At 33.6% G+C, this 26,532-nt stretch overlaps 1 long non-coding RNA gene across 2 annotated transcripts; it reads right to left on the bottom strand.

The window, feature by feature from the left end:
* Positions 1-1,186: 1,186 nt before the first annotated feature.
* On the bottom strand, positions 1,187-26,202 carry LOC127082875 (uncharacterized). 2 transcript variants are annotated; one of them, XR_007788244.1, is made up of 4 exons: positions 26,026-26,202; positions 3,760-3,843; positions 3,296-3,399; positions 1,187-1,800 (listed from the first exon to the last, which is right to left on the bottom strand). It is a non-coding gene; the product is annotated as an uncharacterized LOC127082875 (long non-coding RNA). The 2 variants fall into 2 exon arrangements; XR_007788243.1 differs by lacking the exon at positions 26,026-26,202 and adding an exon at positions 4,226-4,623.
* Positions 26,203-26,532: the final 330 nt, after the last annotated feature.

Raw genomic sequence — 26,532 nt, 5'->3', positions numbered from 1 at the left:
GGGCCTTGGAAATAAGACAAGTTTCCTATATCCGACATTTCAAATTCCTTCTTCATCATCTCTTTAAACTTCGACAAGTTCTCTAAGCTATTTTTAGTTACCAGCAAATCTTCGATATATAAGCATATCATTTTTATATCTTGTGTCACAACCTATGCATAGACACCATACTCATATTTTCATTTGACGAATCCCAATTCAACTAAGTATGAGTCGATCTTCTTGTTCCATGCCCTAGGTGCCTGCTTGAGACCATAAAGTGATTTGTGCAACTTGTGTACTTTCCTTGCTTCCTCCTGAATCACAAACCTAGGAGGTTGTGTGGCATACACCTCTTCATCCAAAGGTTCATTCAAAAATGATGATTTCACATCTAAGTGAAATGTCGCCCATCCTTGCATGCATGCCAAGGCTACTACTAGCCGAACAATCTCCATTCTTGCTACTGGTGTGTACACTTTAGAGTAGTCGACTCTCGCTCTTTGAAGAAAACCTATAGCTACCAATCTTGCCTTATGTCTTTCTATCAATCTATCAACATTGTGCTTCAACTTGAACACCCATTTCACTTCGATAGCTTTTGTATATGCTAGCAATTTTACTAACTTCCATGTGTTGTTCTTTCGCTTCCTTAAAACTCTTTACCCATAGTTGACTTCCATTGTTTATCATTTAAGACTTCGCTATAGTTGATTTGTTTCACACCTACAATTAAGGAAAAATGAATTAATTCTCCATATGGTGTGACTTCATCGTCACCAATCACTATACAGTATTGGAGTCTTGTTGGACAAACTCTAGTTCTTTGAGGCCTTTGACTAGCTACACCATCTTCGACTTCGACTGTGTTAGGCATGTCAGCCAATGCGTCGACTTCGACTAGAATGTTAACAATATCTTCGACTTCGATATCATTACTTGCTTCTTCGAAATCATAGCTCATCAGAACAAGATAAAACAATTTTTTTAAAAATATTTTAACTATATTTGATTTTAAAAGATTTATAATATTAAATCAGAACAAGATAAGACAAATTTGTATTTATTATAAAGGTGTCACATTCATCCTACAAAGTTAAAAACACAAATTTTCATTCTTCATGCTATAGTTAATCATAACAAAAAACATGACTTCAAATAAACACATGTCTATACTAACAATACAGTAATATTAAACCCTGACTAATCCAACTACTTCTCCTATCAAATAACATATTCTCCCTTTTCCTCGATTCAACAGTTCAACCTCTTTACATACAGCCTATCAGGACCATAAGGCATAGTAAATCCCAACTTATCACCTAATCAGAGTTTCTTTTCCTTTGCATATTGGTACTAGCCATTTGCAATGTACTTCTCGTCTATGTCTATGTCAATAGTGTAAAGATCACACTCATACATTTTCCCATTTTGAACATCAATAAGCTGGATTGAATCTTGATCCTTATGCAATACTCTATTTGAAAATGATATGGGAAAATATTGGAAATATCACAGATAGTGTTAGAACACGCTAATCAATATTTTTTAAGTATGTCAAAATAAAATTGTTATCATACCAAAACATTTTATTTTTGCCTTTGAAGCAGATGTAATAGTTTTTTTTGCCAACATAAAGGTACAAGAATATCACTATCATCAGATTCAGAATTGTCATCGTCACTCTCCTTTGAGGGTTCTTTACTGCCATATTATGTATCACTGTTTTCAGGGACATTATTTTCATGCTTGATCTCAGATATCATCTAATTTAAAGTGCGCATAGTCTCTTCTTTCTGGCCATCTGAATCTGAAGACGAACTACAGTAAGAGAATACACAAATTCAGATCTTAAAACACATGCATAAACGGAAGAGACTAAAACTACATACAAACAAATGCGTGTAATGTAGAGCACATAACATGTTCTTCGGGGAAGAAAACAAACCTGCCGCCAGACAAAATGGTGATAATGGGAGCTTTTCCTCTCTCTTGACTGCTTATTTTCTAAATTCTAAATGATGAAAATATAGCTCCCAAAACCTAATGTCATTTAGTATATTCATTCTTTAATGCATATATTGAGCCCGAATATACACGGCCCATTCAAGGCAACAACATTTTAAATAAATTTTTAAATTAACTTACAAGTTCATAAAAAAAATAGTAACTTACAATTTTTTTTTGAAGTAACAGACTAATTCACTCTCCCATTAATGTGCACCAAAAGTTGCTTTTCTCAAGTACATCACACAAAATCTGACGTGACTATTGGCATTCTATACTTGCTTGAGTTCTTTAATTGGGTCCCAAAACGTGACCAAACTACTAGCCTGAGCTTACATGATAACCATAACTCAAAAGATTACTACGCCACAACATCAACGCCTAAAGTGGAGCATCAAAAATTGGTTAGAAAAATGCCAGCAACCGAGAGAAAATCAACTCCTACATTTACCTTCATTAAGTAAGTCTATCAAAGGCCAAATGGATGGTTGAATGTCTGTTCAGGAGTGATTATGAAGCGATAATTGTAAGTTGAATTAATGTGATCGTTATTTCTTAAACATTTCCCCTATAACTAGATTTCCAATGTTACTAAATATTTATAATTATATGCAGGTTGTGACTCCTACCAGGATGAAGCTTACACTTTATCTTCTTCAATCATCAAATAATGTTTTGTCGAACGAAGTTCTATCAAAGGCTTCAAGTTATTGGGATGTTGAGGAGAAGAAAAGGAAGGCATTGGTGAAAGTATGAAGACTTTTGAAGTATTTGGGATAATGTTGCATCATGTTTGTTTTGTTCTTAGATTTTTTATAATTTGATTGTATTTTGGATAATCTATTTGTGTTAAGCTGCTTGAGTTTGGATAATTTTCCATTAATTTGGTCTAATTTTAAATTTAAGTATAATATGGTTGTTGTTCCATGTTTGGTTGATAATTTGTTTGTATTTTGGATGATGTGATATTTCACTAAATTTAAGTATGATGCTTTTATGAAGTATTTGAGATAATGTTGCATTAGGTTGGTTTTTTTCTTAGATTTTGCATAATTTTATTGTATTTTAGATAATCTGTTTGTGTTAATCAGCTTGAGTTTGGATAATTCTACATTAACTTGGTCTTATTATAAAGTTAAGGACAATTTGGTGGTTATTCCATGTTTGGTGGATAATTTGTTTGTATTTTGGATGATGTGATATTTCACTCTATGATGTTATGGTTGCTAGTATATTACTACTTTAACGTCTAGAAATTAACGTACACACCAAATACAGTTAACATTTTTTATGTCTGGATTTAACATACCTCTTTGTGATCTAGCTAAGTACAACTGAGTTTAGCTCATTTCACATACTCCTCCTTCAGATGTTGACTTCATCTCTAATCACCATGTTGCATATTCATCTCAGCTATTACAAATTGCAAAAAGAAATTTGTTAATATCTAACAACGGAAGTCTACTTTAGGCAATAATTCGAAAATTGTTCTTTGTGACAAAATTTGATATTGGAAATCAACAAATTTTCATGTATTAATCAAAGCTCTTTAACAATTTGATATTGGAAATCAAAATTTGACATTGGAAATGAACAACAGTATTCATGTAACAACATGCCTGTAAATTTGAACTCAAATATTTAATAATATCTACAATATCGTTCTATACAAGTTACACATTTATCATTACATTGGATATTATTCAATGCATTGTCATATAGGGTAATACAAATTCGTGTTTTAGTTATTATTCGATAAATAATTTTACTCACAAGAAGTCTCTGTGTCTTCTTTACCATTTTTTTATCCGAAGGAATAAGTGTCTTGAAATCTCTCAATTCATATGAAACTTCTTCCTGCAGAATTTCATAATAAAATTATAATTTCATTAAAGATGAAAAATATAGATTTCTAAACATGGACCATTCCTCACATACATTGTCATATATTCTCTTGGAAATGGAAAACTGTAAAATCAAATAGTCATTACAAATTATGGTTATAAGAGAGCATGTATATTTGAATATCTAAAAATTATGGTTCATGACATTCAAAATCACGGTCAGTCACATTCCTTGGATGTAATTAAGGACACATATATGAACTACATTAACCGTTCAAATTGTTTTTGAAATTTGTCTTAAAAATTGTGTCAAAATATTGATTTTAACACACAAATATGATGCAATACAAATTACATGCTCTAACACATTCTCTTTCAAAACAACGACCACTTACCTTTTTAGCATCAAGGCAAGCTTCTTTATCATATTCATTGGGACTTTATGTGCACCCCGGCTTCAAATAATGGCAACATGTAATCATTTTCTGGTACTTCTTCAACAACCAAACAATATAGCCACTGAAACAACAAATAACTTAATTGAAACTGCAAATGTCGCATTTTGTAGTTCTCTGAACACAATTCATTAAGGTTGTTCTAGTAGAGGAAGAATATATAACTTTCACTATAACATAATCAAGAATAAGGCACAAACATAGCAAAAAGATATATGTAAATATGTATAAGACACAATCAAGAACAAGACACAACTATGAATAAGACACAAGTACAAAGCAAATAATTTGATTAAACATAAACACAATGTACTTTATCATCATCAATCAAATATAACTAATTATAAAAAGAAAAAAGAAAAAAAAACAATGAACACACACATCATACATACATACAAGTTCATGAATATGTAAAGAAAAAAATGAACAGACAGATATAATAATACATAAAAAAAACATAGTTGCGTAAAAAAAAATTCTAATTTCTCCAATATTTGCACCAGACAAAGATTGCATAAATTGAACAGAAAACTCTCTGAAAGAGTGTGACAATGCAACTCCTTCACATAAACAACTTGAAGAACAAAGCATACAATTTCTATAGCATCATAGGTCCTTCCCACCAATTACAGTCTAAATCCAACAAATAATAAGGGATTGGCAGCCCATTGATTGAGAAAAAAACTGAATCCTTTAGAGTGAAGCCAACTCCACGCTGAAATTTTGACCCGCTTAACTATTTGCGACAGCCCATTCCTACTCTTCCAAATCATCCACACACATGCAAAATAAAGAGTAAAAAAATTATTTGCTACTACCTTTCCTCCTTGAACTCAAATATAGAACAATATCTACTATATCGTTATATACAAGTTACATGTTTATAATTACATTGGATAAATCATAATTTATCAAACTTGTATAGTTGTCTAATCAGTTAAGGTACATTTAACAAGCTTCATTTGTAACTATAGATTTTACATTATTGAACTCAAATACATAATTATATACAATATTGTTCTATAAAATTTAATGTACTAGTGCTTATCTCAAATTTACAGGAAGGTAACTCTTATGTTGAGTCCTTGCATCCTACGTAGAGAAAGCACCTGGGCTTGTTAATACTATCCACTAACTCTGATTTATTTACCCATTCAACCCCTTCTTTAGTGTGTGTTTTCAAATTCAAACAGATGTCAACTGTTAGCTCCTTTATTTCCTTTCTCTCATAAGAACCTCATACAACAACCTTCCTAATTTCGCATTTCAATCGAAATGCTAACAATTCAATAACACAACATCAAAATATAAATTCCTAATTCAAGTCAAACCTTAAAGATTCAATTGAACAAATCTTATTTTACTATCTTCCAATTCAATGTAAATGTAAATTCAGAATTTATGAATTTAATAGAATACAAACCCTAATCCATAATTACACAATTTATGGTGAACTCGACTTAATTTAAAAAATTCAAACCCTAATCCCCAAATACACAATTTCAGGGTAAGAAGTCAAATCTATTTCAAAATTTATGAATTGCAAAAAATACAAACCCTATTCCCCAATTTCATAATTTCTGGGATGGAATTGAACAATTACCCGTGAAAGGAGATGCATGTGGATGAGATGAAATTGAACAATTACAAAATTGGGTGAGAGGGAAGTAGTTGATTACGGATTTGGGAGAAGGAGGAAGAAGAATAAGGAGTTCGAAGAACATGTGGATGGGATTTACAATTTTCAATTGCAATTTCGACATCTGAAGTTTGGAGAAGGAAGAAGAAGAACAAGTTCCATGAACAAATGAATTTGGTTTTCAAATAAAAACTATTAAAGTTTTATTATTAAGTTAATGGAGGATTGATATGCAATAACTAAAAATTTCATATAAAAAATGGTTCATTATAAACTTCTTGCACTATAAAACTGATATGACTTAGGGCTTAGTTTTATTAGCCAATTAAAGTGACTTCATCAAAGAAGTCAATTGTGTGACTTCACTATAGAAGTTCCTTATAATAATAATGAAATACGTTCTCATTACCATTCCACACAGATACCAAAAAATCCTTCTCCTGAAAAAAAAAGTCAACTTAAAACGAACTTATCTTCCACATTATCAATAGGTCACCCTATTTCCTTTGTGACCATTTTGCCGTCCATTCGACTTCGTTCTTTCCCTAGAGACTAATAACTCCATAATCATCCAAAAAATGTGTTTTAGTTTCTTGTAATGGACAGACATCGACCATACCTATTTTTAAAGATAAATAAGTGGAAGTTTTGACTAATTTAAAAATTATTTTGAATTGATAAATAACTTTCATTTCTATCTTTTTTTGGTTATATATAGATTGAATTTCATTATTCTTTTTTAATAATTACAATTACAACAAAATTTTAATTATAACCTATTAGTCTTAATAACTATAAATGTATTAGACTTTTTACCGGTACAAATGCATGGGCCCAGAGAATTCAAGAACACTTAAATTAAATGGTTGAGATTGAGCGCAGAGAATATTTAATTTATATTTGAAAAAAAAATAGTTTTTTTAATCTTAAAATTAAGGACTAAACTCCTAAATTGAATGGTTGAAAGTAGGGGTGTTCAAAACCAAACCAACCCAATAGAAAACCGCAAACCAAATCAAACCAAATCGAAACCGCAAAAAACTGCATTTGGTTTGGATTCGTTTGGATCATTTTTTAATAAAACCGCACGGTTTGGTTTGGTTTGCGGTTTGTATTTTGCAAACCGAACTAAACCAAACCAAACCGCATTATGTTACAACCCAAACTTCACTTATCCCACATCCAACCCAAACCTCAAACCTAGTATGTCTTAACCTTACAATTACAAATAATTTTCTCTTAATCACACTTAGGGTTTCAATTTCAACATTCTTAAATCTCTCATAGTAGTATCACACATTCTTCTCATCTTCTTTTCCATGTAGGTCTCGCCTATTCTACGCTAATAAGTCCTCTATTGTGTTCTTTCTTTTTTATCTTTTATGTTACTATTTTCTCTTCCAATTACGTTTTTATTGCACTTTTCTTCTCAATCTCGCATCTCTTATGTTCTTTTTTTCATCTTCTCTAATCTCTCATCTCATATGTTTTTTTATGTTTTATTATAATGTCTTTGATATTATTTTATGCTACTATTTATATTTGTCTTTTATTCCACTTTTGTCTAATCTGATTTTTTGTATATTGAATGAAACATTTTTGTCTAAATATGATGAATTTTGATGTTATTTAGTAATATATGAATGACTAAACACAAAGTTATGTCATTATTTATAGAAGTATATATGGCTCAATAAAAATATTATAAAAAACCGAACCAACCCAAACCGCATTGATTTGGTTTGGTTTGGTTTGGTTTGGTTTTATTTCTAAAAGTCAACCGAACCAAACCGAACCGCATGCTTTTTTCTCTTGCGGTTCGGGTGATTTTTATCGCAAAAACCGCCCAAACCGCACCGCGAACACCCCTGGTTGAAAGTGCTTTTTATTCTTTTTTAATAATGACAATTACAACAAAATTTTAATTATAACCTATTAGTCTTAATAACTATAAATGTATTAGAATTTTTACCGGCACAAATGCATGAGCCCAGAAAATTCAAGAACACTTAAATTAAATGGTTGAGATTGAGCGCAGAGAATATTTAATCTATGATAATGCTAACTTGTGCCCCAATGGCACATGTTAAGAAACCCACAAATAAAAAATTTGAATTTTTAATCTTAAAATTAAGGACTAAACTCCTAAATTGAATGGTTGAAAGTGCTTTTTGGGTTGTGACAAATTTGAATATACATTAGCCACGCATAATTAGCTTTTCTGTTATTACTTTGAATAAAATAAAAGCCTACGCAAAACATTATTCCGCAGTCGGGGATCAAAGCCGGAAATTCAATTAGTGAATTTAACCATGTGCGCTACTGCGGATTATATGCAAAGTTCTTACAAATTGTAATATTTATACAAATTCATAATATAATTAAATAGAATTATGTCATAGAGCTGGATTTTATTAAACCTGGAAAATGACAATCAAATTAAATCTTTTTCTATGATTAGCACAAAAATTTAAAATGTTCTATTAGTGTTTTGATGTTGCACAATACTACTTACTCATGACTAAATTAGTGTTTAGAATTTGAATATATCTTTCAGATTTTGAAATCTAAAAATATTATATGAGAAAATGAATTTCGCATTATCATATAATAGTACTCTTCACGATCATATATAACACAAGAAATTTTAAATCCCTTCAAAATATCATTGCATTCTTAAATTAAGAATTTCATTTGCGAATACATAAATATTTAAATAGAAATGGAGGAACCTTGTATATTAGCTTATGATTCTTTTTGTTTGATAAAAAAAGTGTGAATATTGAAAGTGTTGTTTGGTTTATGACAAAATTAATTAAAATAAAATCTAAGCTATGCGAAAATATTCCACATCCAGGAATCGTACCAGGTGTGTTGTTTTGGATTAGAAGCAAGCTTTTGTGATGCAAACAAGCTTCAGATTTTCAAATTATTTTGGTCACGGAACATGCCTTCTAATATTCAAGTCTTCACATGGAGATTAATTTAGAACACGTTGCAAACCAAAGATGAGTTAGCCAAACATGGTGTTTTATCGGGCCAACATAATCTTGTTTTCCCCTTATGTTTAAGGCCAAAAGAAACTAATTATCATCTCTTCATTACCTGTCAGATAGCTTCTTCTGTTTAGAACAACATTCTTGTTTCTATTGGTTAGTGCAGGTTACCTTCGTCTGGGTCAGTTTCGGACCATATCCTTGCCTTTGATGCTAGCTTGGTCGGAATCACAAAAAAAGAAATGGAGGATTTTGTTTCGGTTAGCAACTGTTTGGGCTATTTGGTTAGCCATAAACGCGACTCGTTTTAAAGGTGGGTGGAAAAGCGCTATATACATTTCCTCTTTAGCCAAAAAGTTAGCTTTGGAGTAGTTTGGGGCCAAATCCATTAGATTGAATGGCTTGCTTATTGTCGATTTAAATGATTGATTAGGGTCTCCTATAAGTTGTATAATGTAAAGCTTTTCTTCTTGTTCTTTGTATATGGGTTAGACACCCTTCTGCTTAAACTTAATGCAATATTTTGTTTATAAAAAAAATAAGACTTTACACAATTACTTAAGTATGTAACTTTACAATTGTATATACATTTACATGTGAAATAAATATAGCATGCAAATTTTTAAATGTATCAAGAGCAACACTTATCAGAACTATAAATATTGTATTAAATAAAAAATCGTTTTATATTAAATCGTTTTTCATGGTCTAAATTATTTTTATATAAAATTGTACTAAAATTCTCGTGACTCGTTGAAAATTGTAAAAGAAAAGGTTTGAGTAAATAAAAAGAATGATTGTGGAATATAAGAAATAAAAACATAAGAATAATAGTCCTCTCTCTTTTATATCTCAATGTAAAAAATATTTGTGTATTTTTTTTATTCAGAGGAGAATGAAGATAAAACAAGTGTTATTTGAAATTGAGGAATCTTGTATATTAGCGTATGATTCTTTTTGTTTGTTAAAAAAAGTTTGAATATTGAAAGTGTTGTAAGTGTTGTTTGGTTTATGATAAATTTGTTTAAACTATACCTACACATAATTGTATTGTTAAATGTAGTTTAATAGTTCAGATTTGATAAAAACAAAAATAAAAACACCTAAAGATTCTCGTGCACAATCTTGCCTTCACATCTCTCCCCTTTCTCATACTTCTTTTTCCCAAAATTGATTTTCCCTCACCTTTATCCTTTCCATCAAATTTGACATTACGATGCTCAAAAATAAATATTTTTTATCAATAGCACCATGCCCTTCGATTTCATTAAACACATCAACATAATTTCTTAAAGAATTGAAAAGTATGAAATTTCATTCTCAAAATTTCAAGAAAGATGAATTAAACTTGAAATATTTTCCAATCTATGTTAAGAAGCAAACCAAACCATTATATTTTGATTTAAAATAATTATTTTATATTTTTAAAAGAGAAATTTCATTTGATAGAACATCAAAACCTTAAGATGAAGGAGGAATCATGAGTGCAACTTTGAAGAAACAACCATTGAAAAAGGAATTAAAAAAAAATCCCCATGATTTTTACCTAAACCTAAAACATAGGTGGACAGGAGTTTGTTAAATTCATCTCATCAACATTAGAATTATTAGAATAATGGAATGGAAGAAATTAAGAATAATTTTTGAGAAAAATAAAAAAAACTTAACGGTTCAGGAAGATAAGGAAGTGAGATTGTGTGTAGATATGTCTAGATGCTCTTATTATTATTTTTAATGAATCGGAATCGTTAATTCAATCCAACAATCTAATTTGTCGGCCTAATTGGTGAGAGACTTGATTGTATCCTCACTAACTACTTATAATTTAACTGTCACTTGAAGTCATAAAATGAAAAGTTATATAGCTTTTTCTAATATTACTATAGTCTTTTCTTTGCAGAATAGCTCCTTAGGTTTGAGAGCCAAATCCAACTTAACTTGAGTTTCCTTCTCTTTGACAGCCAAATCATCATTGTAACCATCTTGCTCAATTTTCTCTTGGATGCAACCAAAATCCTTTTCTGCTTTCTTGACTTGATCATGAACTTTCCCAAAGATATTTTTGGTCCAAGCTTTGATATTGCTTTTAAGAATTTGAAGCTTCTTTGAAAGGACAAACATATGAAAACTAACCATTTTAGATTTCTAGGAGTCTTCCACCCCTCTTTGACAATCTTGGTGTAGGGTTCAGGTGTGAAGAAATATGAACTGAGACCTAACTTTAGCATATTGACAATAATAGTGAAGGAGGGGTGGATAATGTTAAGAGTCCCACATCGGACAATATATGGCCTGAACATGTGTTTATAAGTGGGGGCAGTCCTCACTCTACTAACCGGTTTTGTAGGGTTGAGTTAGGCCAAATCACACATTCTTAACATGCTATCAGAGCCTCGTTTAAGATCCGGTGGGCCACCTACTATGGTTTCCGCTATCGGGCCACCCACCATTTATTTCCACGCTCCAGATGTCCAGTCCTGGGCGTGCAGAGGTGTGTTAAGAGTCCCACATCGGACAATATATGGCCTAAACATGTGTTTTTAAGTGGGGGTAGTCCTAACTCTACTAACCGGTTTTGTAGGGTTGAGTTATATAACACCCTTCTAAAATACCCCAAATATTTAATTAAAATAACAATGTGTCAATCAGAGTAATATGCAATCAAGGGTGTCACACAGTTACTTCACACCATTCACCAATATAACGGTCATGCTCTTTTATTAAATTCAAAACATAAGCATTTGCATAAAACGCAGCGGATAGAAATCTCATCAATCATGTAAAACATTACATGTAAAATGGTTCACAACCAACAATAAAACATTTAAAGCAAGTTAAAACATCCCATCCCGATGTTACATCTATCAGAGCACGACCCACTAAGGAGACTACACTAGACTCCAAGCATTAACTTCTACTCAACTCATTGCTCGTTACCTGAAAAATAGTTGTAAGGGTGAGTTCTTCAATCGATATAATAAGCATTATAAAACATCATGTAATGCTAAGTAAATAACACGTTTCATCATCCAAATCAGATTACACATTCAGTAACAGCAATGTCAACTCAATCATACTCAACATCAACACAACACACAACACACAACACATGTATAATACTGGAATACATCCATTCATATTATACACCATATATCAATTATGCAATGAGACTCCATGCATGCGGTACCGACTCTTTGTGAACATATAGTTCACCTCACCGTCCAAATCCAGGCACGGCTACCAAGCCCACTAGTCCCACTCATTTGAGACCTAGTGACTCACTCACTAATTCCTCACCATGGGAATTAGCTACCACCCCAAATGGGTCATGCTATGCACGCTAATCACCTAGCATGCAAACATCACAACAGTCTAAAATGACTAACTCACTAATTCCTCACCATGGGAATTAGCTACCACCCTAAAGGCCACAATATGCATGCTAATCATCTAGCAATGCAACATCAACAACAAAATCCACAATGGACATATGCTCACACTCTAAGCCATACAACAGTCCATTCACAATTGCATACATAACATGTACATTCACAACATTATGCATACTATCAACATCATCAAAACATGTATCAAAACATCATATCATGTTAAATAATTAACCACAGTATTAGCACACTCTACTAATACCTATACTGCTCAAAATAGCGGGAATTAATCCCTATTACATCATACGCCACTATAGGCCAAACATCGATTATGTACACAACATTTAAATTAACAATTTTTCCATACTGCAACAGTGTTAACCGGTTAACGCCCTGGGTTAACCGGTTAACGCAGACAAAACACGCTTACTGCCCAAAACTTATCAGTGTTAACCGGTTAACGCCCTGGGTTAACCGGTTAACGCAGGCAAAACAGCACTAATTCTCAATTCGTAACAGTGTTAACCGGTTAACACCCTGGGTTAACCGGTTAACGCAGACAAAACAACAGTTCCTGCGCTAACACAAAGCAGAATGCAGAATTCTCCGCATTTTCCGCCGTTAGAGGACTTCCGGACCTCCGATTCCAATTCCGTAGAAAACTATACGTTCGGGAAAACACGACTCACACAATTACGGATTCAATTTCAGATTCAACACAACATATCCATCACAATTTTCAGCATTCAACAATCCCAATTAGGGTCAATTCAACGGTTTATCACTACCCATTACATGCTAACCCATAATACCCATTAAACGACGATAAACCCCCCTTACCTGAGTTAATCCGGCAATTTCTAAGCTCCAAGCTTTTCTCTTCTCCAATCTTCTTCCTCTTGCTCTGCCTCTTTGCCCTTTCTCCACTTTCTCAATCGCTTCTCTGTTTCACGTGAAAACCTTTTCTTTACCAAATGGGCTCTTTTTCTTTATTTCACACTTATATATTTTCCACTTTATTTTATTATCCCAATAATAATAATAATAATTCAATAATTCCAAAATAATAATAATAATAATCCAATTATCTAATTAAATTAATAAATATTTTATCAACTTAATTTAAATAATTACCATATTATTATCGGGGTGTTACAAGTTAGGCCAAACCACACATTCTTAAAAGATAATGATCTGATCTGTTTCTAATAAGGGTGGAACAAGAAGTTTTCATGCAATGATTAATCCACTTCTGATTATAAATAACCTTATCTTATCTCTTTTGTGTGTTATTGGCTTCGTTCCTACCATTAGACCATGTAAATTTAGCACCACTAGTAGGAATATGCACCAAATTATTATTATTTGACCAATTAGCAAACTCTTCCATGGGGACACTAGAAGGGGTAAAGGAGACACTATATTCACGAGCACCAATAATGGTGTTGAAATATCCTATTACACACTAGAGAAGGCTAACATGATTTAACACTCTCTATAACCTAATCCACAAGTTCCTCTTAGCAAAATAACAAGTAGAGGAATACACAACAGAAATGCTAAGAGTCTTGTCATTAGATTTAAAGAAAAAAGAAATTTGTTGATGATCAATGTCCATTATGTGAATATTGATGTTATTGTCACATAAAAACCACATGTTAGTGGAATTATCTACTCAACTATTTGATCCGCTGTCGCGCACGGGTCAAAATGGGTAATTAGAAAATTGTAGTTTAGCGTAAGCGGCAACTTGAGTACCGGATCACAAGGATTCTTGTATTATTATTAACCTACTGAAATCGATTGGGGGCTTATGGTTTAGGGATCGATTAAGAAAACAAAGTATAAGTGATTAAAATAAGCGATTATAAAATAAGCCAATCTTATTTCATTATCTTCCAATTCAATGCAAATGCAAATTCATAATTTATGAATTTGATAAAATACAAACCCTAACACACAATTACATAATTTCGGGTGAATTCGACTTAATATCAAAATTTATTAATTTGAAAATTTATTAATTTCAAAAATTTAAACCCTAATCCCCAAATACATAATTTTAGGGTAACAATTCAAATCCATTTCAAAATTTATGAATTGCATAAAATACAAACCTTATTCCCCAATTTTATAATTTCTGGGATGGATATGAACAATTATCCGTGAAAGGAGTGACAACATGAAATTATTGCTTTGAATCATATAACAACAAACATGGAAAAAAAATTATAATCAATTTGATGAACGCCGCAACCAATACGAATTACACGAACATTTGCTCGGAAAGCTAAAAATCAAACATGAACACGATTACAAAATTGGGTGAGAGGGAAGTGGTTGAATATGGATTTGGGAGAAGGAAGAATAATAATAAGGAGTTCGAAGAACAGGTGGGTGGGATTTAGGATTTTCAATTGCAATTTCGACATTTGAAGTTTGGAGAAGGAGGAAGAAGAATAAGTTCCATGAACATATGAACTTGTTTTTCAAATAAAAAATATTAAATTTTTGTGATCAATGTTATTTTTAATTTGTATATTATTATTAAGTTAATGGAGGATTGATATGCAATAACTGAAAATTTCATATAAAAAATGGTTCATTATAAACTTCCTGCACTATAAAACTAATGTGGCTTAGGGCTTAATTTTATTGGCCAATTAAAATGACTTCACCAAAGAAGTCAATTGTGTGACTTCATCATAGAAGCTCCCTACAATAATAATGAAATACTTTCTCATTGTCATACCACACAGATACCTAAAAATCCTTCTCCTAAAACAAAGTCAACATAAAACGAGCCTATCTTCCACATTATCAATTGGTCACCCTATTTCCTTTGTGACCATTTGTCGTCCATTTGACTTCTTTATTTCCCTAGAGAATAATAACTCCATAATCATCCAAAAATTGTGATTTAGTTTTTTGTAATGGACAGACATCGACTAGACCTATTTTTATGTTATGTTAACGTCGTCTTCATTTTATCGAGTTTTTGCACCCTCTAATGTTAAGTGACAAAATATTAATGATAACCCCTCTTTTTTTTTGCTTTCCCTCTTTCTTTTCCTTTTTGATTGTTGATTTCCACATCTTTGATTGCTTCCACATATTACATGTCATTGTTTATGCCTTTAATTCCCATCTCCAAAGCCTCTTTCAAACCTTTGCCACTACACCCACTTCCTTGCGCACCCATAACCATTTGTTTCCTTGAGTGACATTACAGTATGTTGTAGATTCACAACAAAGTACTGACCCTCTTGAAAATTGATCTTCCATTGAATTGTTGTTTGCGATTGGAAAGATGCTTATGATTCTAGTTTTTGTTTGTGAGGTAAAAAAGCTACAAAATAGGATGGTTGGATTTCCCCACTTTCTAGGTTACCAAAATTTTAAAATATTTACTTTATTAAATTGTGAATGTATGATTATATATGACTTATCAATGAAATGCAGTTTCATATTATTAATAATTGATATGACGGTATATTTAATCGGCAGAACTAATTAAACCTTAAATTTAAAGTCTGTCCGATTTGAATTTTGTTCCGATTTTTATAACAATGTAAAAAAAACTATAGTATTTTAAAATTTAAATCAAATAAAAGCTATAAGAGATGATTTTTTTTGTCAGAGACTTGAATTCACCATTTTTAACGATAAATAAGTGGAAATATTGACTAATTTAAAAATTATTTTGAATTGATAAATAACTTTCGTTTCTATTTTTTTTTTATATATAGATTGAATTTCATCATTCTTTTTTAATAATGACAACTACAACCAAATTTTAATGGTTGAACACCGCAACCAATACAAATTACACGAATATTTGCTCGAAAAGCTAAAAATCGAACATGAACATGATTACAAAATTGGGTGAGAGGGAAGTGGTTGAATAAGGATTTGGGAGAAGGGAGAAGAAGAATAAGGATTTCGAAGAACAAGTGGGTGGGATTTAGGATTTTCAATTGCAATTTCGACATCTAAAGTTTGGAGAAGGAAGAAGAAGAACAAGTTCCATGAACAAATGAACTTGTTTTTCAAATAAAAACTATTAAATTTTTGTGATCAAAGTTGTTTTTAGTTTGTATATTATTATTAAGTTAATGAGGATAGATATGATATAACTGAAAATTTCATATAAAAAATTGTTCATTATAAACTTCCTGCACTATAAAACTGATGTGGCTTAGGGCTTAATTTTATTGGCCAATTAAAGTGACTTCACCAAAGAAGTCAATTGTGTGACTTCACCATAGAAGTTCCCTACAATAATAATGAAATACATTCTCATAGCGATTTCACACAGATACCTAAAAATCCTTCTCCTAAAAAAATTCAACATAAAATGAACATGTATTCCACATTATCAATAGGCCACCCTATTTCCTTTGTGACCATTTTGTCGTCCATTCGACTTCTTTCTTTCCCTAGAGACTACTAACTCCATAATCATCCAAAAATTGTGTTTTAGTTTCTTGTAATGGACAGACATCGACTAGACCTATTTTTATGTTATGTTAAAGTTGTCTTTGTTTTATCCAGTTTTTGCACCCTCTAATGTTGAGTGACAAAATATTAATGATAACCCCCTTTTTTTTGGCTTTCCCTCTCTTCTTTTCCCTTTTTGATTGGTAATTTCCATCTCTTTGATTGCTTCCACATATTACATGTCATTGTTTATGCCTTTAATTCCCATCTCCAAAGTCATCTTCCAAACCTTTGTCATTACATCCACTTCCTTGCGCACCCATAACCGTTTGTTTCCTTGAGTGACATTAGAGTATGTTGTAGATTCATAAAAAAGTACTGACCCTCTTGAGAATTGATCTTCCATTAAATTTTTGTTTGCGATGGGAAAGATGCTTATGATTCTAGTTTTTGTTTGCGGGATAAAAGAACTGCAAAATAGGATGGTTGGATTTCCCCATTTTTTAGGTTACCAAATTTTTAAAATATTAATTTTATTAAATTGTGAATGTATGATTATATATGACTTATCAATGAAATTCAATTTCATATTTTGAATATTTAAAAATGTTTGATTGATGTATTTCTGAATGCACTTTATTATTTTCATGCAATTTTAAATAATTGCATCCACTATTAACACATTCTCTCTGTTAAAAAAGATAACGGTACACACGCTTGGGAATTTGAAATATTACTAGTAACACTGATGCAAAAATTAGACATGCATTAAGTATGATTTTTATTAAAAATAATTTAAAAGATCTTTAGTGTAATTTTGCAATGAAAATATTAATAACAGTAGCTTATGATTCTTTAGTTTGATGGGGAAAAAATAAAGTTTGAATATTGAAAGTGCTTTTTGGGTTTTTTTTACAAAAATAACCCATTTTTTCAAGGAAATTCCCAAAATACCTTTGGTTTCAAAAAAAATCCCAAAATACCCCACTTTTAGGAGGAGTCTCCAATTGAATTGGCGACTCCTCTTAAAACTTGAATGGAGGCGCCAATTGGATTGGCTAGGGCAGGTGCCCTTGCCAATCCAATTGGCACCCCTGTGTAGGTTTTAAGAGGAGTCACCAATTCAATTGGAGACTCCTCCTAAAATGCAATTTTTGTCCTATAAATAGATGCGTTGTGTGACTAATCGTTCCATATCTCATATAATCATTTAGGAATCATGTTTGGTGTTCGTCGCCGATACAGAAAGGTGATTTGTGCGAGAGACAAACCTCAAATGCTGATGCTGTTTTGGAACATCACCACGTTCGAACAACTGAAGAGGGAGCTGGTTCGTTGGTTAGATGGGAAAATACCAGAAGGGGAAAAAATCAGAAGTATTGAGAGACTTGACAGTATCTTTGGTTGGGTGCGAATGAAGACTGATAAGGATACTAGGGAAATGATGTTCGGTCGAGACGACATCAATTTGATTGTTGTAATCAGTTAGAAATATATATGTTTTCAGATGTTTTGTACTGATGTTTGTTGTGAACCTCGTTGTAACAAAAACTTAATGATATATAATGATTGAAAGTTACAGAAATACAATGTTACAAAAAGCTTAAGACCTAGATGATGCTCCTCGATTGGGACAATTGTTCTTGTTGTGTCCTGGTTGACGATAGATACTACATAATCTTATTATTTTATCTGTGGAATCCATCTATGTTCTGATATGTGTGCTGTTTGGCCTTCCTTTCTTCTTTCTACGCATCTCGTCATTGTGCCAAACAATATCACCTTCATATGGAGGTCAGTAATCCGCCATTGGTAGTACTGAGAAGCTTTGAGTATATACATTCATGATGGTGTTGGCCTTGTACACATCAGATAAATGGCTATAAGCGTCTTGACGAGTATAAGCGTATGCTGCTATGAAATGGGAGCAAGGTATGCGGAAGGCCTGGAATTTTCCATAATCGCACCAACTTTTGTTTAGTCTAACAGTGTAGGCTAAATTTGGTCTCCCCTCGTTGTGGTCCCTTGTTTCCTGGACGCTGAAATTTTGTCTATGACAGTCAAAGACTGTTACAGCGTGTGTGCTAGCTTTGATGCTCTCCTCTTTCATGACCTTCATGCAACACTCACTGAATACTTGCCCGGACATTAACACCGCACCCATCTTTCACCTCTGTTGCGAACATAGAAGCCAACCTATAATAGGTTGATCTTACCAAGGCGGTTATCAGCAGATTTCGAATTCCTTTGAATACCTCGTTCATGCATTCCACAATGTTTGTTGTCATGTGGCCACTGCTCTACTGGTATGTTATTTAGCCATCTCCCTGCGTCTTCATTAGATAGTCTAATTTCATCACGATAATATTGAAATGACGGCTGAGTTAAAGCATACCCAGCATTCACCACCTTCTAGCGAAGATTCTTATCTTTTATAGCACGCGTGAAGTTTTGTGCAATGTGTCTGATACAGTAGACATGGGTAGAAGGAGGATCATGCCATCCGTTGTCATGGTTGTTGTAGGCATTCTCAATGGAAGCATGTCTATCAGAAATCAAATAGAGATTGGCTTGTGGAGCCACATGCGTTCTGAGATGTCGAAGAAAGAAACCCCATCCACTAGCCGTTTCACCTTCAACAAAAGCAAAGGCAATGGGAAAGACATTGTTGTTGCCGTCTTGTGCAATCGCCATGAGCAAAGTACCCTTATATTTTCCATATAACCAAGTGCCATCAATTTGAATAATAGGTTTGCAGAATGCGAAACCTTTGATGCACAGGTCAAATGCCCAAAAGAGACGGTGAAATATTCTATTACCTGAAGCACAGGTTCCGTCTGGCATCATCGTTGGCACTGTCTCCATAATTGCCACAGTTCTTGGGACATATGTTTTTAGTGCCCATAAAAACCATGGCAATTCCTTGTATGAATCCTCCCAGTTGCCGAAAACTTGTTCAACAGCCTTTGTCCTCGCAATCCAGGCTTTCTTGTAAGATGGAGTATAATTATATGTTGTTCTGATATGGGATATAATTATACTCACCTTCACTGATGGGTCTTTATTAACCAACGGTAGAATGTCTTGACATATCAAAGTTGCGCTTAGTTTACGGTGATCTTGTTCAACGTTAGTTACAATGCAACTGTGCGGTGGGTCTATTGAAGCGATCTCCCAAGAGTCGTTTTTCTTCTTGTAAGACGCAGCCAAACGAAACTTATAAAGCATGTTACGACATTCAATAACTTACCTTCTAGAATCAATGCGTTTCACTGTAAAGTCAGCAGAGTTGTTCATATGGAATTATTTGATTGCCATAACACATTCTTCTTTGGTACGAAACATGTCTCCCACCTTTAATTCGCCTTCTGATCTCGGATACGGATTATAGAAAACACTGTTGGATGTTTCATCATCGTGATGATCCATATTTGTCATATGTTGAGGCGGATTGTAGACATGACTAGGAGGTATTGGTGGTGGTTGATCATCATCTTCATCGTCGTTGTTCAACATGTGATAAACCTGTATCTCGGTCTCCTCTTCTTCTTCATCAACGACGTCCACTTCTGCTTCTGCTTCTGGGTTGACGTCATCTGACCATTGTTGATCATCTTCACCAGATTCATCCTGACCGGTTAGTTGAGATTGTTGAGATGGTATACATGGTTAAAGAGTAATGTACAACTCAATACAGTTGTAGCCTGAATGTTCATGACTAACAAACATGTATTCAACATCTTCATCGTCTCGTACCTTAAGGGGGAAATACTTGCATTAACCATTCTCAAAAAATATTGGATTTTGATATGTGATCTTTGACACAATACCCGGTCATATAAAGAATTGTATTCTTTTTTTCAAATGCAAGAAGGTTGCAATTCTCTTGATCGTGACTGTAATGGTATCGGTGTTTCGAAAATAAAAACCATGTAGCTCAGACTCGTATGTTTCACCGTTGCAGTGAACGTTCACACTGTATAATAATGAAGATAACATTGTGCAGATGAAAACTATTTTCTTACTGCAGATGAATGTGAGTGAAGTGTCTTGGATGTTGATAGTAAGACACTTAAATAGAGGAGTGAAGTGTCTCACATGCTAGCTAGTTCGGACTGACGTGTCGCACATGCAAGCTACTCTGAAATGACATGTCGCACATGCAAGCTACTCCGAAATGACGTGTCGCACATGCAAGCTACTCCAAAATGATGTGTCAACCATGCAAGCAACCAAGAAGTGACATGTTTAGCATGCAAGAGACAAGACAGACACATGTCAGACATGCAGACACACACTCCAAATGCATTGGCGCCCCCACTCATTCCTTGCACATGGGCGCCAATTCAAGTGGAGACACCATGCATTCAGACCTCGAAACCAAGCAATCAGACCTATGTCTTGCATGCATGTCCCTATGGAGGCGCCAATTTGAATGGCGACCCCTCTTAAAGGTTGTACATGGTCGCCAATTCAAGTGGAGACACCATGCAAGCACAACTTTTCATGCTCCTATCCATTTGCCTATAAATACATCCACTCCATCAACACTTATTCCACACCATCACTCTCACTACTTCTTCTACAATACTTCTTCTACAATTTCATCTGCAACAACTTCTTGTAGTTTCATCTACACCAACCCCCCGACAAAATGTCTATCCTCACAATAGGCAAAACACATAGAGGAACGGTTGCAAACATCGCAACATATGCAAGTTTTTTCTTTTGTTAACTTTTTATCTTTCATCTTCACCAACCCCCTTTTATTTTGACATACCAACTTAGTCAAGTTTTTAATTCTTTCTTTTATAGGATGTATCAAGGTTCCGAACTCGGGTCCACGAATATGTCCATATGGACCCGATGATTCAACCTTATGTTGAACTCGCCGGTTTTGGTTACATTAGCAAGATTTTGTCTTGGTCCATAGATAACAAATTCATTCTAGCTTTATGCGAAAGATGGAGACCAGAGACACACACATTTTGGTTCCCAACCGGTGAGTGTACCGTGACGTTAGAAGACGTCTACATGCTTTTAGGACTACCCATTGAAGGTAAGGCTGTTAATGGTAAGACCAACTATGCAAATTCAATTTGCATGGAGCTCTTAGGGATTCATTTGTTAGATGATAATGCAAGAGGTCAAGGTATACTACTCTCACGCCTTAAGTCGTACTATAATATTTTATACTTAGATGAGCATTCTACCGAAGATGCTCGAATAATAAAAACAAGGTGTTACATTATGCTGTTAATTGGCTCGTTTTTATTTCCCGAAGGTAGTGGTTCTAGCATGCATATTATGTACTTACCTCTACTTAGACATGTAGATAGAATAGGAAGTTACAGTTGGGGATCTGCTTGTCTAGCCTATCTCTATAGCTCCTTGTGCAAAACCTTACACAAAGACACATCTACATTTTCTGGATGTGATGTTTTGCTACAAGCATGGGGTTGGTCAAGACTACCGTCTCTAGCACCCGTCAATAACAACCCTTTCACATTTCCATATGCACAAAAGTAAGTTGTTTAAATTGCTATATCTTTACTTACTTCTTCAAAGATTATTACCTCTAACAAATACTTTTTGACTTTTTGGTCTAGATGGTCTACACGTGGTATGAGTTACAACAGATGTCCAAGACACTGTATTACTCAGTATCGCAACCTGTTGGATCACCTTCGACCGACAGACGTAAGGAAAATAACTTAATTATTTCGTTATATTTTGTTAACTTCTTCTACATTGACTATAATCCTATCTTATTTCACATTTCAGTTCATTTGGCGTTCATACTTTAATTTGGACCATGACCATGAGGTCAACGCTGAAGACGCGGCCGTATGGACTGCATGCACACCGATAATACGGTTCACAACTGTGGCGATGCACAACAGTGATCGTGTCAAGCTGCAGTTCGGTATGCTCCAAAATATCCTAGATCCCCCAGCTAGCCTAGGAGAATGGCATCTGTGCAAAGTTAACGACCAATGAAACTTCAATCCATGGCAAAGCTTCGCAAGATCGGAGTGTCGCAAATGGAAGCACCGTCATGACCATGTGTTAACTGACACAGTCATGCCAACTGAAGAAAAACCAAGTCGTACTTATATGGCTTGGTACAGATCAGATGGTTTTCAGTTCATTGTCGAGGATATGTACATGTACGACCCACGCCAGATGACTTACACACCTGACACCTCAACATCAAACCCCCAACAACAGTGTCAGACCGGATACACACCACCCCCTGTCCGTCAAACGTTCCGTTCAACCAACACACAAACATACAACCAAAACATTCCATACACCCAACCCCAATATCAAGAACATACCCCATACCACCACCAACAAATTGACCATCAACCTGAGACTCAACATCGCTTAGCACCCACCCCATCACCCTACCAAAGTCGCCTAAGCCAGAACACCCAACGATCATTCAACACCAACCGCCCCTCCTCCTACCATAGCCAAGAAGCCCAAACCTCACAAAACCAAAACATTCAACAACCCTATCTCTACCAAACACCCCAACAACCTTTCCAACCTTTCCTCGACGCATCGTTCACACCCATGTCTCCCTTCAACCGTCTCGGTCGTCCATCAATGAGTCAACCACATCCCAACTTCTCTGGCATGAGTCATGAGCTCAGCTACGGCGGTACACCATCGATGCATACTGAAGACTATGCCGAATTGTCTGACTACCTCAACAAACCTTCTCCTGTAGTTGGTAGTGACGCTCCTGGCCCCTCAGATGATCAAACACTGGTACCGAATCGTCAATGTGGGTTAGGGCCACGGGTTAGGGTAGCTAGAGGATGTGGGACCGGAGGTCGGTTAGGTGATCCCGGTCATCACCATTAGGTTTCTTTGTGTAAACGGAAAATTTTATTAATATCAAGTGATCTTATATCAATTTTATCTATCACTTATACCATAAAACACAAAAAAAATGCATTTTAGAGGAGTCGCCACTTCAATTGGAGACTCCTCCTAAAAGTGGGGTATTTTGGGATTTTTTTTTAAACCAGGGGTATTTTGGGATTTTCCTTGAAAAGTGGGTTATTTTTGTAAAAAAAAACCTTTTTGGGTTGTGACAAATTTGAATATACATTATCCACGCATAATTAGCTTTTCTGTTATTACTTTGAATAGAATAAATGCCAGAGATGTTGGGTTAGGGCCACGGGTTAGGGTAGCTAGAGGATGTGGGACCGGAGGTCGGTTAGGTGATCCCGGTCATCACCATTAGGTTTCTTTGTGTAAACGGCAAATTTTATTAATATCAAGTGATCTTATATCAATTTTATCTATCACTTATACCATAAAACACAAAAAAAATGCATTTTAGAGGAGTCGCCACTTCAATTGGAGACTCCTCCTAAAAGTGGGTTATTTTTGTAAAAAAAAACCTTTTTGGGTTGTGACAAATTTGAATATACATTATCCACGCATAATTAGCTTTTCTGTTATTACTTTGAATAGAATAAAAGCTACACAAAACATTATTCCGCAACCGAGGATTGAACCCAGAAATTCAATCAACGAATTTAACCATGTGTGCTACTGCGGATTATATGCAAAGTTCTTACAAATTTTACTATTTATACAATGTTATAATATAATTAAATAGAATTATGTCATAGAGCTGGATTTTATTAAACCTGGAAAATGACAATCAAATTAATTGTTTTTATATGATTAGCACAAAATTTTTAAATGTTCTATTAGTGTTTTGATGTTGAACAATACTACTCACTCATTACCATCTCTTCATTACCTGTCAGGTAGCTTCTTCTGTTTAGAACAACATTCTTGTTTCTATTGATTTGTGCAGGTTACACTCATCTAGGTCAGTCTCAAACCATATCCTTGCCTTCGATGCTAGCTTGGTCAGAATTACAAAAAAGAAATGGAGGATTTTATTTTAGTTAGAGGTTGTTTAGGCTCTTTGGTTAGCCATAAACGCGACACTTTTTAAAGGTGGGGAAAAGCGCTATAAATATTTCCAATTTAGCCAAAAAGTTAGCTTGGGCGTAGTTTGGGGCCAAATTCATTAGGTTGAATGGCTTGCTTATTGTCGATTTAAACGATTGATTAGGGTCCCCTGTAAGTTGTGTAATGTAAAGTTTTTCTTCTTGTTCTTTGTATTTTTTATTCAGAGGAGAAGGAAGATAAAACAAGTGTTATTTGAAATGGAGGAACCTTGTATATTAGCGTATGATTCTTTTTGTTTGATAAAAAAAGTTTGAATATTGAAAGTGTTGTAAGTGTTGTTTGGTTTATGTTAAATTTGTTTAAACTATACCTACACATAAATGTATTGTTAAATGTAGTTTAATAGTTCAGATTTGATAAAAACAATAATAAAAACACCTAAAGATTCTCGTGCACAATCTTGCCTCCACATCTCTCCCCTTTCTCATATCTCAACGTAAAAAGTATTTGCAAAAATAGATGCAAGATTGTTACAATATCTTTTTTTTTATAAACGTATATAAATCGAATGGTGTTTTCCTATGAATTGCCCATCAATTTTAAAGAAAAAGTTGTTCATTCCGACAAAATTTGATATTGGAAATGAACAAAATTTTCATGTATTAATCGAAGCTCATTAACAATTTGATATTGGAAATCAAAATTTGACATTGGAAATGAACAACAATTTTCATGTAACTACATGCCTGTAAATTTGAACTCAAATATAGAACAATATCTAAGGTATCGTTCTATACAAGTTACACATTTATCATTATATTGGATATTATTCAATGCATTGTGATACATGGTAATACAAATTCGTGTTTTGGTTATTATTCGATAAATAATTTTACTCACAAGAAGTCTTTGTGTCTTCTTTACCATTTCTTTATCCCAAGGAATTAGTGTCTTCAAATCTCTCAATTCACATGAAACTTCTTCCTGCAGAATTTCATAATAAAATTATAATTTCATTAAAGATGAAAAATATAGATTTCTAAACATGGACCATTCGTCAAATACATAGTCATATATTCTCTTGGAAATGGAAAACTGTAAAATCAAATAGTCATTACAAATTATGGTTATAAGAGAGCATGTATATTTGAATATCTAAAAATTATGGTTCATGACATTCAAAATCATGGTCAGTCACATTCTTTGGATGTAATTAAGGACACATATATGAACTACATTAACCATTCAAATTGTTTTTGAAATTTGTCTTAAAATTTGTGTCAAATTACATGCTCTAACATATTCTCTTTCAAAACAACGGCCACTTACCTTTTTAGCATCAAGGCAAGCTTCTTTATCATATTCATTGGGACTTTTTATGCACCCCAGCATCAAATAATGGCAACATGTAATCATTTTCTGGTACTTCTTCAACAACCAAACAATATAGCCACTGAAACAACAAATAACTTAATTGAAACTGCAAATGTCGCATTTTGTAGTTCTCTAAACACAATTCATTAAGGTTGTTCTAGTAGAGGAAGAATATACAACTTTCACTATAACACAATCAACAATAAGACACAAACATAGCAAAAAGATATATGTAAATAGGTATAAGACACAATCAAGAATAAGACACAAACATAGCAAAAAGATATATGTAAATATGTATAAAACACAATCAAGAATAAGACAAACTATGAATAAGACACAAGTACAAAGCAAATAATTTGATTAAACATAAACACAATGTACTTTATCATCATCAATCAAATATAAGTAATTATAAAAAGAAAAAAGAGAAAGAAAAAAAAACAATGAACACAACATCAT

This window comes from Lathyrus oleraceus, chromosome 5, assembly GCF_024323335.1.
Source record: "Lathyrus oleraceus cultivar Zhongwan6 chromosome 5, CAAS_Psat_ZW6_1.0, whole genome shotgun sequence".
Classification (NCBI taxonomy): domain Eukaryota; kingdom Viridiplantae; phylum Streptophyta; class Magnoliopsida; order Fabales; family Fabaceae; genus Lathyrus; species Lathyrus oleraceus.
This window is presented reverse-complemented; position numbering and strand designations above follow the sequence as displayed.